This window comes from Astatotilapia calliptera, chromosome 4, assembly GCF_900246225.1.
Source record: "Astatotilapia calliptera chromosome 4, fAstCal1.2, whole genome shotgun sequence".
NCBI classification, from domain to species: domain Eukaryota; kingdom Metazoa; phylum Chordata; class Actinopteri; order Cichliformes; family Cichlidae; genus Astatotilapia; species Astatotilapia calliptera.
The window spans coordinates 15,192,322-15,206,601 of record NC_039305.1 but is presented as its reverse complement, the minus strand read 5'-3'; the positions used below and the strand labels follow the sequence as shown (position 1 = coordinate 15,206,601).

Here is a 14,280-nt window from a genome sequence, read left to right as displayed (position 1 = left end):
GTTCCAGGTGGAGCGGATTCGCAGCGGCCCCAGACTGAGCCAAAAAGTTTTGTAGCATCTGCGTCTGCCGCTGGTGCAGTACTGCCTGCTGCTGCTGCAGTACTGCCTGCTGCTGCTGCACGTCCGCCATGTCGGCCAACATGTGAGCCAGTGCGCGAACTTGCTGTAGATTCTGTGGGTTTGACATGTCGTAGCGGCAAGCTGGGCACCACTGTATCACTCTGTTACTGATCTCTGTTATGACACACACAAGGAGACAGTTCTGCGTCACGTTTCACTAATAGTTTTTATTTAGTTCACAACTCGAAGCCACTCGTTTCACACCGTGGCAGGCATCAGCTCTTTCTCCCAGCCTCCCCTGCTGCTGTCACCTGAACTTGCTCTACCCCTCACCTGATGCTAAACCACAACCTGCCACAAAATGATATGTTGAAATTTAATGTAATTAGCGCACCATAAAAGTTCTAAAACAAACTCACCTGTATGTATTAACGTAAGTGACACTTTTCAGATGAAAGATAAGAAATAACAAATTAATTTCACTCTGGGTCCAGCCAGGCATGGACTGGGACAAAAAATCAGCCCGGGCATTTTGACTAGAGACCGGCCCACCAGGTTATATAGGAAAAACCATAAAGCCTTTGAATGAAAACAAACACTGTTGTCACTGTGATGTACGCTGTCTTGTTGGTATATCTAATAAACTTAAACCTACACCATCCTCCCAATTCTGGTATTCGAAACAGTACTTAATGGAAATATTAAGCAACCTAACTAATAGGGTTGACAAATCCTACCCCCACCCCAAAAAAAAAACAACAAAACAAAAATAGGGAACCACCCCCCACCCTCTGCCTCGTGATGCTTAATTGACATAATCGTCTTTAATTTAATGCACATGTAAAAACACATGCACAGAAATCAATTATTAACACACTACAATAATGAAATAATAATTTCTTCAACATAATTGTAGACTGCACAGATGATACCTTCAGAAAGGAAAAACTACCATAGCTTAGAGTATATATTAGACTTAATATTTACTAGATACAATAATGGATTTTTATACATTTTACATCAAATGAAAACTTTGTTTGTAAGATTCAGATAATTATTTATTAAAAACCAGACATTTTAAATGAGAATTTCCCTGTTAATGCCCTACCTGGCCCCCTGGCAAAACTTAGCTAGATCCGCCCCTGCACAGTTACCAGCTGTCAGCTACAAAGCATCCTGGTGTTATTTATCTCTCAGAAACAGTTCATAACTTCCCTTCAACTCATTCATGTCACCTAAAAGGTAAACCTGTTTCTCCATCACCTGTTCAGCTCTGATGATTCAGTAAGGACATTTCCTGGTTTCATCTTCATGTTTCCCTCTCACCACATATCCAAACTGATATCATGACCAGCAGCTTTTACAGCTGTGTTTGCAGCAAACATCAGCTGATACTAGAAAGTAATATTGAATCAATTCTAACAACAGCTGATCAAGCTTAAACTTGCTGCTATTGTTTAGTTCAACATCCGCTGGTTTCCTCTTTCTGGCACAAAGTGGGCAAGCGAGAGAGACGGGACAGAAAAGACGATCAGCTGATCATTGATCAGTTTCATGACTGAAGTGCCAAACAGGAGAGGGAGAGAGAGAAGGAGAGAAGAAGAGGCAGCTGTGCAGCATAAAGACGCAGAATAACTCCAGCTTTCTGTCTTTTTTTTATTCTAGCTGAAGTACGGGACAAATCGTGTTCCTTTTCACCTCAGTACCATTTTCTTATATTTGTCTGCAATAAGACTGCTTTCGGAGCCATTGCCCAAGCAAGGGGGAGGGTGCATCCAACCTCCTCGGCTGTAATTGGTCCAGCCCAGAGTTTATCATGACACTTTGGCCAATCCATGAACTTTCATTGTTTATACCGTTACAGAACAAAACAAAACAAACAAACAAACAACCATCTGCCCACCAAAAAACGAAAAATCACCGCCTACTGGGCAAATGCCCGGTATGCCCAATGGCCAGTCCAGCTATGGTCAGAAACCAAGTAAAACCTGGTCTGCCGATCAGGGAATGAGAAAAGCAGGAAGGGCTGACGAGAGTGGCTGGATGTTTGTCAAATGTAGAAACTGTCTTGGTTCATTGTTGTCTGTATGTCAAAGTTCAAATGAGTTAAAGGGGTCAAGTAGAAAAAGAAAAAAAAACAAAAAAAACTTTGCAAAAATGAATAATAATAAATTAAATAAAAATAACAAAGAAGAAAAAGTTACATCACTTACAACAGCAACAATGAGTTTGGTGACAAACAGAGGTGCTGTTTCAACTTATTCAGATTATTCTCATGTACTATTTCATCAGAAACACACATTGTAAACAAAACAGCACAACAGGATCTGACTATCCTTCTTCCTTCTTCTTCTGACAATAAGAGAAGTAAATAAAAAAAATGCAAAGAGGCACACACTGGAACAGGGTGAAAAGAAAAATCTAGCTAAAAGCAAAAGACCAAAAACAAAACTGAGACTCGGTTTTTGCAAAAAGGTGTAGTTGACTGTTTGGCAAAAGGCAAGTGAAAGTGGATCTCTACATATAACACAACGCTAAACCTAGACAGAGTAAAGTGGGTGTGAAGGGAAAAGCAGAACTCAGAAAACAAAAAAGGGGGTGGGGGAGACGAAGAAGTGGTGTTGATGCATGACTATCCTTCTTCCAGAGCTGTTTAGATAGATAGGCATAGTCAAAAGATGCTTATATTTAACTCTGTGACGATTAAACACATAAAATATGTAATAAAATAGCCTTGTCCAGATAACAGAAAAATAACTGCTATGGAAAGTCACACGTAAAGCAAGGTCAGGAAGCCTGCTGGAGGCAAAAAGTGTCATGTTCTTAATGAAAGAGTACGACAATAAGACTCACTTTCAGTTTCTGATAAAAAGGAAATGAAACTGAACTAAAGATTAAATCCTGCCATCTTTCCATTTACAGGTTTTCATACACAAATCTCCCTAATGCAAAACTTCCCAAAACCTAAATGCATTCACCAAATTGTTTCTGGTTTTCTTTATTACCAGTGTTGGGGAGTAACGGAATACATGTACCGGCGTTACGTCTTTTAAATGTTATACCTCTGAAAACAGTCGTTTATTGCAATGAAAGTCAACATAAACATTTCACATTCTGTACTGCTCAATGTCACAGAGTGGAAGGAAAAGATAAATAATAAACCAAAATAATAAAGCGCTAACTGTGTATACATATATATATATATATATATATACTGTCATGATCCTGGGCCATGTTGGCCCAGTATTCTTAGTTCTCATGTGTCTTTGTATTCAGTTCCCTGTTTAGGCTCCATTTCCTGAGTTGCCCTGTTGTGGTGTTCCCTGAGTGCTTTCCCTTTTTGACTCTCACCCCCTGTGTGCCCCTCTGTGTATTCATGAGCCCTTGTCCCCTTTCGTGTTTATTCCGTGTCTCCCCTGCCCGTTATGTTGGTGTTCTACTCGTGCTCTCTCGCCTCCTGTCTGAACCTCTGTACTTCCTGTTTCACCTTGCCCGTCTCCCATCAGTGTTGTGTTCACTCCTGCCATGTCTCGTGATTATTATCAGTGTCACCTGTGTTCCCCATGTGCTCCCACTCCGCTCGTTAACCCTTGGTGTATTTATGTCTGCGTCTCCCTCAGTTCTGTGTCGCGTTCTCCCTCATGTTGTGTGGATCTTCCTGTGTCTTCCTGCGAGTGCTAGTTTACTTTTTCCCCAGTTAGTTCTGTATTTCCTGTATTCTGCCGTGCCAGCATTAAAGCTGTGTTCTTTAAGTTTATCCCCGTGTCTGTGAGTCTGCATCTTGGGTCCTTCTCCTGCCTGCCACACAACGAATCATGACAGAAGAACGCGACCACGACATGGACCCAGCAGTTCACAACCCCTCCGCTGAGCTCCGTGAGGACCTAATTTACACGGTGGAATATGACTGTCAGGAGTGGTTGACGCTGCCAAGGGGAGGATACCGGGAGATCTTAGCCAGCCGTCTACAGCGGATGGTGTCCGGACTCCCCTGGTTATTCGGCGCGCTACACCCCCGCATCCAGGACTTCCTCGTCTCCACCGTAGGCATCCGCCCGGAGCAGCCGCTCCAGTATGAAGAGCCGGAGGATGTTCAGCCCGGTCCGCTGGAGGATTCGCGGCCCGGCTCATCTCCTCCCCCTTCTCGGCGAAAACGGCGTTCACGCCGCCGTCGCGCCAGTACTGCTAAGCGGGCTGCACCTGTGGGAGAGAGTGACTGTGCGTCACACTCTCAGCCCAAGTTTTCTGATCCCGGACTTCATAACTTTTCCACCACTGTGAGTAACTCTGTTTTGCCCGCCAGTGTGTTGCCTGAATCGGATAACTCCGCCACTGTGTGTTTGGACTCTAGAGACACTATACAGCGAGGCACCTCAGTTTCGGATTATTCACCCGTAGTTCTCACTAGTGATCTTTGCATTTCTGAGCCATCAGATTCTTGTAATGCTCGCAGTGTTTCCTTTGATTTAGCCAGTATGAATGTTTCACCTGTAGAGTTAGCTGAACCAAAGACTGCTATCCTACACCAGACTCACCCACATACTGCTACCAGCATTGCAGCTCCGCAGAACTGTTTTACTCAGCCTTTGGATTCTGAGGTTTCCCAGTCCCAGAAACACATACCCCCTGAACCCGTGTGTTCTATAGCTGATGCTCTTTCTAGTGACTGTTTCATAGTCCAGCCTGTTTTGTCTTTATACATTTCTGATGTTTCCCAGCCAACTCCTCAACCAGCCATTGCTTTCTTGGCTCCTCAAAGAGTTACTGAGACCTGTGTTGCTGAGTCAGCCATCTTAATGTCTACGCCTAGCGTTCTGCCTGAGCCAGGTGACACAGAGACTAGTAGCCATTTCTCTGCTATGAATAGTTTAATCTTTAAACCGGCTCTTGTGTCTGTGACTCCCAGTGTGGTTCCTTCAGTTTCTCAGGCTGTGAGTTTTTCTGTGCCACAACTCGAAAGTGCTAGCTCGGATGCTACCTGCGTAACCTCACCTTCTCTCGTGCCTGCTAAGCAAGAGCCTGTCTCTGTTTTTCCTCGTGGACTCCTTGAAACTGTGTATTCAATACCTGCTAAGGTTAAGAGCCGCAAGGCTTCATTCGCTATACATAGACTGGCAAGCGATCTTGGTTTAAGCACTGCAGAGCTGTTTGCACAGGTTAAATTTTCTGTTCCCCGGTCATGTCAGTTCAACTCTGTGCGCCGCACTTTTCAGCCAGGTTTCATGGACTCTATGTGCACTTCGTCTCAGGCTACATCCCATACAACTGTGTGTAGTATTGTCTCACATTCAGGTTGTCCAGACGCTGCTTGTGTGAGTTCTCCTGTACCTGTGGCTGCTCCTAGACTCACTCATTCTAAAACTGCTAATTATGACATGGACAACTTAAGTACAGCAGAGCTGCTAGAACCAGCCGACCATGAGTCGCAGTTTGCTGACACTGTGTTTGGCTCCAACTTAGTTCACCCAGTGACTGTTACTGTTCCTGTGCTTCGCTCTCCACCTCCAGTTCCTGTAACCAGGGCAGCGCGGGCCCAGCTTTCCCTTGCTCCCGTATCAGTTCCTCGGGAGAGGGTGGCTGAGGTCCAGCTGGTCCCTGCTTCTGTCCCCAGTCTGGCAAAGGCTCCGTTCATCCCGGCACCCGTACCTGCTCCTCGGGTGGGGTTGATGGACACCCAGCCTTTGCCTGCTCCTGTTCCGGTTCCCCGGGTGAGGTCAGCCGTGACCCTGCCGACTCCTGCACCCGTCTCAGTTCCTCGGGTGGGAGCGACAGAGGTCCAGCTAGCTCCTGCACCTACACCGGCCCGCAGGGTAAAGGCAGCCAGAGCCCAGCTCGTCCCTACACCCGTATCTGTTTCTCGGGTGGGGATGGCTGATGTTCGGCCAGGCCCAGCACCCATCCCTATATATATGTATGTATGTATGTATGTATGTATGTATGTGTGTGTGTGTGTGTGTGTGTGTGTGTGTATATATATATACACACTCAACAAAAATATAAACGCAACACCTTTGTTACTGCTCCCATTCCCCATGGGATGGACGTAGAGACCTAAAATTCATTCCAGATACACAATATAACCATCCCTCCCAAACAGTGGTCACAAATCAGTCCAAATGTGTGGTAGTGGGCACATCTGCCATATTGAGATAATCCATCCCACCTCACAGGTGTGCCACATCAGGATGCTGATCTGACATCATGAGTAGTGCACAGGTGTACCTCAGACTGCCCACAACAAAAGGCCACCCTGGAATGTGCAGTTTTGTCTCACAGCAAAATGCCACAGATGCCACAAGCAATGAGGGAGCGTGCAATTGGCATGCTGACAGCAGGAATGTCAACCAGATCTGTCGCCCGTGCATTGAATGTTCATTTCTCAACCATAAGCCGTCTCCACAGGTGTTTCAGAGAATATGGCAGCACATCCAACCGGCCTCACAACCGCAGACCTCGTGTAACCACACCAGCCCAGGACCTCCACATCCAGCAGGTTCACCTCCAAGATCGTCTGAGACCAGCCACCCAGACAGCTGCTGGAACAATTGGTTTGCACAACCAAACAATTTCTGCACAAACTGTCAGAAACCGTCTCAGGGACGCTCAACTGCATGCCCGTGGTCCTCATCGGGGTCTTGACCTGACTCCAGCTCGTCGCCGTAACAGACTTGTGTGGGCAAATGCTCACATTCGATGGCGTCTGGCACGTTGGAGAGGTGTGCGCTTCACGGATGAATCATGGTTCACATTGTTCAGGGCAGATGGCAGCTGAGAATGTCCCAGTTCTTGCATGGCCAGCATACTCACCGGACATGTCACCCATTGAGCATGTTCGGGATGTGCTTGACCGGCGTATACGACAGCGTGTACCAGTTCCCACGAATATCCAACAACCTCGCACAGCCATTGAAGTGGAGTGGACCAACATTCCACAGGCGACAATTGACAATCTGATAGACTCCATGCGACGATGTGTTGCACTGCATGAGGCAAATGGTGGTCACACCAGATACTGACCGGTTCTGGGTCCCCAGACCCCCAATAGCGCAAAAAACTGCACATTCCAGGGTGGCCTTTTGTTGTGGGCAGTCTGAGGTACACCTGTGCACTACTCATGATGTCAGATCAGCATCCTGATGTGGCACACCTGTGAGGTGGGATGGATTATCTCAATATGGCAGATGTGCCCACTACCACACATTTGGACTGATTTGTAACCACTGTTTGGGAGGGATGGTTATATTGTGTATCTGGAATGAATTTTAGGTCTCTACGTCCATCCCATGGGGAATGGGAGCAGTAACAAAGGTGTTGCGTTTATATTTTTGTTGAGTGTATGTATATATATGTATATATATATATATATATATATGTGTATGTATATATACATATATATATATATATACACACACACATATATATATATAGCTGAGCACGTTTCCTCACAAAATGGATGATGATAGCCACCTTTCTAGCTTCTGTCGTTTTCTTAACGGCCATTATATAGTACAAAACTGAGGCTTAAAATTACTTTGTCTGTCTACTAAAAAAAACTATAATAAAATGCTTCAAGTTTGTTAGGATAAATTGAAATATTTAACCAGACAGTGCTGCTTTACAGATTTGACATTTGTGACCAACTTTAATGCATATAAAATCAGAGACACTGATATTAAATTCAGATTAAAAATTCAAACTGCTCACCTTTTGTTGAAAGTAATGCTGGAAAAGGCTGCTGAGGGAGATGTGAAGTAAGCAGTGGGACACAAACAGGACACATTAATTATTATTATTTAAGTCATCCTTTGCTTTGCTCCTGCTAAATAGCTTTGATAAAATATCCTGCATTCAGAAAGTCTAAAGTAAAGAGCACAGAAAAAGTGGTTGTATGAATGGGCGTAAATCGGTGAATGAGGCAAGTTGTCTAAACCCCAATTTAAGATGGGCAGCAACACCTCAACTGAACATAATGTCACTGGAAACAGAATAAAAAAACTTTCTGACAAAATACTTAAAGACTATTGCACTTTAAGAAGGGAAGGAGAGGAGAGTACTTTTTCTCAGACTTAAGCTGAGTTTGATAGAAAAGTTCTAACGGTCTTAAGTTCTCCGTTCTAAGACCTCCACCCATTTTGTGGATGAAAAAGATATTTTAGCCACAGAACATCTGATATGATTTCTTGGCTGTGCGGACCAATCAGTTTCAGTTTATACTGTTTATTCTTGTGCTCTGTGTACAGCTGGGTTTGCTAGTTCGCAGACTTTATAGAGCGTATTAGATCATGACAAGAGGAATGCAATGTACACTTTATCTCTTACACCCTAAACCTCCCCACCCCCAACTTCCTGGCGCATCCCACAGCTCTGGAGAATGTACAAAATGTTTACATTGGACTGCAGAACAATGTTGCAGCACTTTTAGTAAAAGATTTTATGTTTCACAGTTAACATATCACATCAGTATCAATATCTGTACCCATCAGGGACACATTTCAATACTTCACCTTCAAATCTCTTCAGCCACTTACTTAGGCCCAATTTGTTCGCACAAAATTATCCATATGCAAGAAACTAAAACTAAAAGATAAACTGTAATATTTAATTTTAAAAGTACTGCTTGAAAATGAGGCCTTTGTAATCAACTGCTCCTTAAATGCAGTGACTCTGATTCTATATTCAGATAAACTTTTATTCAATTCAGATTAAAAGTTTAAACTACTTACCTTTGGTTTAAAGTAATGCAGAAAAAGACAGTTGACAATAAGAGAAGTAAATAAAAAAAATGCAGGGAGGCACACACTGGAACAGGGTGAAAAGAAAAATCTAGCAAAAAGTAAAAGTCCAAAAACAAAACTGGGACTCGGTTTTGCAAAACGTGTAGTTGACTGTTTGACAAGTGAAAGTGGATCTCTACATATAACACAACGCTAAACCTAGACAGAGTAAAGTGGGTGTGAAGGGAAAAGCAGAACTCAGAAAACAAATAAGGGGGTGGGGGAGATGAAGAAGTGGTGTTGATGCATGTAGAAAGCGGTTTTGTTTGGTGACAAAAAAATCGAATGGATTAAAGTTTACAGATTATTACAGATTAAAAACAAAAGACAAGAAATAAGAACACTGTCTTATATACGTATATAGCAAAAATAGTGATAAAATCGCACAATTATGTCCCGTTTTCTAAGCTTCATTCCGTACTAACAAACAGAGGCGTCATAAGGATGAGAAAAGTGATAACATGAGCGCTAGAAAAATAGTAAACCGTCAATTACTTTTAGTTTTAAAAAATATTATTAACCTATTAGAATAAAGGCATGTTTGTTTCATAAGGTACGTGTTGGGGGCGTTACAGGAGTCAATTTTGTTTTGTTCTGGCAGCAAATAATGAAATCGAGTCAGCGTCTAACACTGCCCCCCCTCCTTATTTCATGATTTGGTTCGGTCCAGTGCGCCAGGCTGAGCGCCAGAGCACTAACGGATCCGGTGTTTCATAAGAGTGAGAGAGAGAGAGAGAGAGAGAGCAATGGAAATAATAAGAAGATAGCGAAGTCCATATGAATGAAACTGCTCGACATTCCTGGTATTTGTAATGTGTTGTATTGTCGGTTTATTTTGGTTTTCCAAAACAAAAGGAAAACCAAACAATAATGATTATTAAAAAAGAAAAAGAAAAAAAAAGAAGCATAGCACAAGTATAAGCTTTTTTAATCCCACCCTCTTTCCACTAGTTGGTGTCATGGAAAATTTAACAATAACCTGCATCACACCCAGTGTGCTTGATTTGAAGTGGGTTTAATAAACACATTGCAATGTGGAGAGAGCATCCCAGTGAAACACTAGGACCATCTCTGAATTGTGGCCACCGCCCTTACATCTTATATACAGACACACAGACAAAGAACATTCCACAAACTCTTACATGTAGGTATAGCCCCCCCTCTCACGGGGGCTATACCTTCTCCCTCACAGAGAGAATTATGACCTTGTTTTCTGCTTGGCCATCACCTAAAGATTTACATCCCTGATAAGCAGAAGGAGTCTCACTATCTGTTTAACGTCTCCCATTACAACGGCCTCACTGTGTTAACTTTCCACATTCATGTAAACTAGTGACAGGAGTGCTCTTACTATAGTAAAGTGAGAAAGTGATATTACTACAACTGATGTAATATTATTAAATATGTGATTAATATATGAGAAAAGAAATCTGCCACCACATTGGTTACTAACAGTCAGCACTTTTTCTTCCTGTTTATCGATCATAAATTCTTCCTTACAATTTGTTACATGTATTTGCTTTTATAACCCCAGTAACGCATGTAAAATCTAAAAAATACAAAGCATGACGATAACAACAACAACAACAACAAACTTTATTTATAGAGCACATTTAAAAACCAGCGGTATACCAAAGGGCTTAACATAAGAGACAGAGAAGTAACACGAGTATTATAAGGCTTTAGCAAAGTATCAAATATACTCACAGGTCAATGCCACTAATACACAGGGGTAATATAAAATGCATATCAAAATAAAAACATAATAAAAGCACAAGCCATAAAAAATATGTATAAGAAAAAATAGAGTAAGTCTAAAAGTCAGGTGCGAGCATTAACAAACAGGAAAGGCGAGATTAAACAAATAGGTTTTTAACCGTGATATAAAAGATTGGATGGAATCAGACGCCCGGATCACAATCGGAAGGTTATTCCACAACTCTGGTGCAGCCAGGGCAAACGCCCGGTCACCTCTAGACTTCAGCCGAGATCTAGGCTGCACCAAGAGTAACTGAGTAGATGATCTTAATGCTCTGGCAGGAACATACGATTTAAGGAGTTCTAAAGAGAAAGAGAAAAGTAAGAAAGCATAATTAAACAACTGGAACTACTGTAATCACAGGAAACTATTCTGTTTACCTGGGAGTAAGCACTCCTCAGCCTTGAATGTTCAGTGGATTCCATCATGGTTTTCTCCGGCGACTTCAGGATGTGTACCTAATTTAAAACTGTAATCATTTATCATAGATCAAAATATTGCTCTTGAGTCAAACATATGGGTCAGCATTCCTCCTGTAGTCCACGATGGGGGTCCAGGGTGGGGGGGAGACAGGATTTGAAGTGTGCTATCAGCTGCTCTAAGCACTTAGTGATGATGGGGGTGAGTGCTACTGGGCGGTAGTCATTGAGGCAAGATGGGTTGGAGTTTTTGGGTATCGGGACGATGGAGGTGGATTTGAAGCAGGCCGGTACCACAGCGTGGGCCAAGGACAGATTGAATATGTCTGTGAGCACTCCTGCAAGCTCCCCAGAACACGCTCTGAGAACACGCCCGGGGATGCCATCAGGACCTGCAGCCTTGTGGACATTGATCCTGCTCAGCACCGCTCCTACATTAACAATGACTTTGGAAACATGACCAATTTATGCAGTATATTATTTTGTCACATGGACTGTACAGAAGGACAGAAAAATGGAGCAACACCTCAGGTGGAACTATTATGTCAAGGCAGGTGCACCCCAGTTGCTTTAAGGGGATGGACATCCACCCACTATTCAGATGTATTTGCAAGTTAGTACTTTGTAAAAAAAAAAAAAAAAAAAAAAAAAATACTACCACTATGTATGTATGTATGTATGTACGTACGTACGTACGTACGTACAGTGGGGCAAAAAAGTATTTAGTCAGCCACCGATTGTGCAAGTTCCCCCACTTAAAATGATGACAGAGGTCAGTAATTTGCACCAGAGGTACACTTCAACTGTGAGAGACAGTGCAGTGAATCCTGCTTGTGCTGTCATATTCAGGACTGCAAACCGAGCAGCATCACTGACTTTCAGCTTGTTGTGTTTGTGGATATATGACTGACTTTAAGTATCCACAAAATCATCACATTCTCTGTAAAATTAAAGTCGACTATTGTATTATTAGATTTTAAAGGCTTTAAAAGCAAGTAAAAGCTGAACGTACAAACATCGCTAATGGCAAATAACTTTGCCGACATGTGGCCAACAGTAATGTTTTCATGTTCCTCATTATTAAACATTTGCACATAAATAAGTGACATAATATTCAGTACTTACTTTTCACAGTTTACTCTTCGGCCGCTCCGCTTCTGCCGTCTGCGGCAGAATTATCCACACCGACTGCCGCGCTATGAATTGTGGGATATATGGGACCACGAAGTCTACACTGCCACAGCCTTAAAATTCAGGGAAATGAAGGACGCATTTGAGGGCAGCATTTCGAGCAGCTTTTGAATTGGGACAGCCTTCGGCGCACCACTGTGACATAATTGGCCTTGAAATGCAGCCTTTAAGGCTGCAGACCCTGAATTGGGATACAGCCATTGTCACGGCTGCCGAGGCGAGCTGTGTGGTGTTGGAGGGAGAAAGGACCCAAAACGCAGGTAGTAGATGATAATGCCTGTGATGTTTATTTACACAGTGGCGTAGTGGCAAAACAGGCAAAGAGGGATAACAAAACTAAAGAAACCTAAACTGGGAAAACTAAATAACCAACCTGAGATGATACCAAACAGGGTGAGCGGCAGAGCGCCGCAGACAAGGCACAGGACACCGTGGAACACAGACGAACCAGCAACAAGCAGAAGAACACACAGGGCTTAATTACACACAGCAGTAATCAGGGGATGAGAGACAGGAGGGCAACACACCTGGGAGAAATCAGAGCCGACGGGACAGGGGAAACGTAAACAGAACACACTCACATGAGACGAGGACCTTCAGAATAAAACAGGAAACTCAGACACAGAGAACCAGACAAGGCACTGAACTAAACAGACAGATTCACAAACAGACAGTGTGACACCATAGACAGACAGAACACAGAAGTGGGACCAGGTGAGGCACAGAACAAAAACCTAACAAATGGCAAATCATAACAGAATACATACTCAGACTAAACAAAAGCATAAAGAAACACAAAACACTGAGTCAGTAGACTCAGGACCATGACAGATATGCCATGCCATCTCATAAACAGTGGCATCATTGCCAGACGTGCCCCACACCTGGTTGACATACACTGTGCCATGACACTGGTCAGTCAGAAGTGCCAGCTTGATGCCAGATTTGGGCCAGACCTGTTTTCTATGGGCCTGGGCCACATATCCACACCACAATCTAGCCCAGGGGTGGGCATTGGGCAATCTCAGTCCACGAGGGCCGGTGTCTCTGCAGGTTTTAGATCTCACCTTGGGTCAACACACCTGAATCACATGATTAGTTCATGCATGTATGTGTGTTGCGTAAAATTTTCACTATGTAATAAATGTCCCCTACAACCACTAAGAGGTTGCATGTACACATAAACACTGCAGTACCAGACTGTGGTCAGACAGTGACTCAGTTTTCTTTTGGATAACCAGGTTTCATATTTGCATAAGGAAATATGCAAATGTTGTGACATGCAAAAATAAAGTACAAATGATTTGGGAACATGATGTCCTCCATCCCCTCTTTCCAACCACATTTATGCAAATGTTCTCTGCCACCACTGCACACACCCCAAATATTTTCACTGTGATCCTCTTTTCTTTGATTTTTTGCTCCCTGTTAGAATTTCTGGATGCAGTTAAAATGATATTGTATGATGAAATTGTGCAAAAAGAAACTGACTTATCATAGTGTCTGAAGGAAAGATTTAAAAAACATTTGACATAACAAGTGTTATGTCATCTTTGGACATGCTTTTCACATCAAGTTAACTGGAGTTTAGTTTGTTAATGATGATGTGGTTATCATATGCATCAGATTTTTAATCTGACGTGAATTTACCTTGCCTATTGCCCTATGGTAGCTGGGATAGGCTTCACCCTTCATGACCTTGATACGGATAAGCAGAAAAGGATGGTGAACTTATGACATGCTGAGGAGGTAATTTAACCATTTAAATCAACTGTGATGGATCAAGGACACATTTAAAACCTGCAGGACACCGGACCTTGAGGACTGGAGTTCGACACCTGTGTACTAAAGCAACAGCTATTGCATGACTCTGTAAAATGAAACTTTCCTGTTTTATGTTAACCTAAGTCAGTCACCAAACTTCCAGTCTGTGAAATACTGTGGGGTTTTTTTTTTTTTACTTCTGTATACAAAAAAAATTAATTCTTGAACACTTCCACCACAATTGTCACTTTTTGTTCCTTATTTGGTGGGTGCCAAACAATTTGAATGGAAATTCCCAGGCAGCACACTAACA

At 42.9% G+C, this 14,280-nt stretch overlaps 1 long non-coding RNA gene across 1 annotated transcript; it reads right to left on the bottom strand.

The window, feature by feature from the left end:
* Nucleotides 1–39: 39 nt before the first annotated feature.
* On the bottom strand, nucleotides 40–9,002 carry LOC113020785 (uncharacterized). The gene is made up of 3 exons (XR_003272232.1): nucleotides 8,784–9,002; nucleotides 7,765–7,792; nucleotides 40–234 (listed from the first exon to the last, which is right to left on the bottom strand). It is a non-coding gene; the product is annotated as an uncharacterized LOC113020785 (long non-coding RNA).
* Nucleotides 9,003–14,280: the final 5,278 nt, after the last annotated feature.